The 2500-nt window shown below is 35.5% G+C and overlaps 1 long non-coding RNA gene across 1 annotated transcript in view; it reads left to right on the forward strand.

Annotated features, from left to right (window-relative positions):
- The first annotated feature begins 590 nt into the window (after nucleotides 1–590).
- LOC144978143 (uncharacterized) overlaps nucleotides 591–2500 on the forward strand; it is an 8510-nt gene continuing 6600 nt past the window's right edge. Inside the window, exon 1 of the long non-coding RNA XR_013646471.1 lies at nucleotides 591–754. This is a non-coding gene — a long non-coding RNA (uncharacterized LOC144978143). The remainder of the gene's footprint in view (nucleotides 755–2500) is intronic.

Genomic DNA, 2500 nt, shown 5'->3' on the forward strand with positions numbered 1-2500 from the left:
GTTTCTTAATCCCTATATCTGTTTTCGATTTTCCATGTTGTTTTTCTGCCCTTGTTCGGGATTAGATCACTGGTTTGTTTTCCGGTCTGGCGGGAAACCTTATCTAGGAGGAAGACAATTAAATATACTTTAAGTCAATCTGAATTGAATGTTTCTTGAATAGACTAAATTTTGAGTATTTGTATTCTTAGAGACGGACGAAGAAGTTGTTCAATGCACAGCCATCCATTGTTGGTGTTTAGGCTGAAAATTTTTGATAATCTTCGCTTGAAGGTTTCTAAATTGGGGCATGTTACAATTATTATGGAAGAGTGTTCCGTTTTGATAATGCAGGGTGCAAATGAATATTTGAAAATGTTTGAGTTTGTATATTGGGTTTTGTTTGTTTAAATGTAGAATTTTTTTTGAATGCATGGATTTGTTGTATGTCTATATGTTCTGTTGAGATTATATTTTTAAACTGTAAACATTCTCTGTTGTGTACTTTTAAAACAACAAGTTGACAATATATTGTATTTATAAACACAAGAGTGTTTATAGCAGGAACTGTTGCCTATTTAATTCAATCCCCTTTGTTTTTTTTACAACAGAAGGATGCCCTATTTTATAAAGAGGTGCCTTTTCTTTGAGAGACAGCGATCACCATCAAGTAAGCGATAACGGATGATTCTACAAGAAATGTTGTCGAAAAGTATAATACAATTAAAGTCGTAATTACAATGACTGTATTAATTGTGTGAATCTCATTTTTAAGGTAAGACTTTTATTTCCCTGTTCTCTCTCCCCCCCCCCCCCCCCCCCCCCCCCCCTTCTTCGAAATGTCTACTTGTGCTGTTTCAAAACATTTCGTTGAAAAATATTTTTTATGGTACTCCTCCAATAACATCACCCATTTCTCATTGAGCTTTTTTAAAAGAACGAGCTTTTTTATAGCACAATATCCGCTAAACATGCTCAAGGCGCATTACAGGGGGACCTCAGCCAGTAGAAACATTTAAAACGTGCGATGAGTCATTGCGCCTCTTAGGTGGTATCACAATTTACGACAGATAACCATTTGTTAACGGCCAGGTACACATTTTACAACTGAGTACGGTGCGGTGAGATAATGTGTCCTTTTCCTAGGACTCAACTATGTGCCACTCAGTGCAGGATTTGATCCCAGGACCTTTCAATTCGAATTCGAGTGTCATACCACTTACTAGGCCATATAGCCATACGATTGGTTTTGTTTGTCTTGGCCGAATTAGAGATTTAACAGATTTGATTTAGAAATAATCAACGTGATCAAAATATCTTGATATGAATATTTCTTAAACGCCTAGTTTTTTCAAAAAGAGCTTCCTAAAAATGTATGGCTATAATGAGAAATTCTGACTTTCTTAACAAGCAAAACTGGTATAACAAAAGATAGACCGCGGGCTACCGGAACCCCCCCCCCCCCCCCCCCCCCCCATGGACACTTTGTCTGCCTATATATTCTGAAAGAGCAGTATCTTGACCACCACCAAAAAAAGTTATAGCCCAATATTGATACTCTTTCAGAAGTTATGCTGATTTGAAAACAAAGAGTTGCGGCCCTTAGCAAAAATAGGGGTAGGGTTGCTTTGAACAACTGCTGTGTGAATACTATTCATGTGATATGCATTATTTTTGCATCAAATGTAAGGGAAATGATTGTTGTAACTAGGTGCATTATTTAGAAAGATCAGATTAAAACAATTTTGCCATAAAAGTTCATTTTTCACCCTTTCAGAAATAAAAACGCATCTAGCGAAGACTAAATAATAGACTCTTGCGACAACTATAAACCTTTAATCTATTATGGGCTCTTTATGAGCCTTAAGTTTTTAAAACTTTAGTATTCTGAACAACACCAAAATAAAATTAGAGGCTAAAACCCATACTCATTGGAAGTTATTGCAATTTCAGAATATATGGTTAAGTCCCTTTGATAAATTAGGGGTGAGGTTGATAAAAATAAAATGGCTGCTCTGTGAATCCCATTTATAAAAAATGCATAATTTTAGCATGAAATATAAGATAATTCATTGTTCTAATTTAGCAAATAGTTTAAAAGAATCAGATTCATACATTTTGTGATAAAAGTGCATTTTAAAAGTGAAACTGTATCAACATGGTAACAGATTTTAAGAAGATAATCGCTAAAATTCTTACACAAAGATTAAATAAGGACATTAGGTCTGCAAGATCAGGCATCTTTAAGTCTTTGAACACTAGTTTCTTTCTTCTCAATAAGGTACAGTCTATAACATTGCCTTTAGATTGTGTACTCTGTGTCCGAATCACTATCTTCTGCACTGTCAGAATCACTGATATCCTCACTGTCCGAATCACGGTCTTCTTCCCTGTCATCACCTTGTCCATCAGATAAACTGTCATTTTCTTCTTCATTATTGATATCACTAGGGACTATATCTGATAATTCATCTGGCAGGAAAGAACCACTGTGCCACTTGATATCTAGGATACCCGAACC

Source organism: Berghia stephanieae, chromosome 1 (assembly GCF_034508935.2).
Source record: "Berghia stephanieae isolate SIO BIC M18660-M18661 chromosome 1, UCSD_Bste_1.3, whole genome shotgun sequence".
Taxonomy (NCBI): domain Eukaryota; kingdom Metazoa; phylum Mollusca; class Gastropoda; order Nudibranchia; family Aeolidiidae; genus Berghia; species Berghia stephanieae.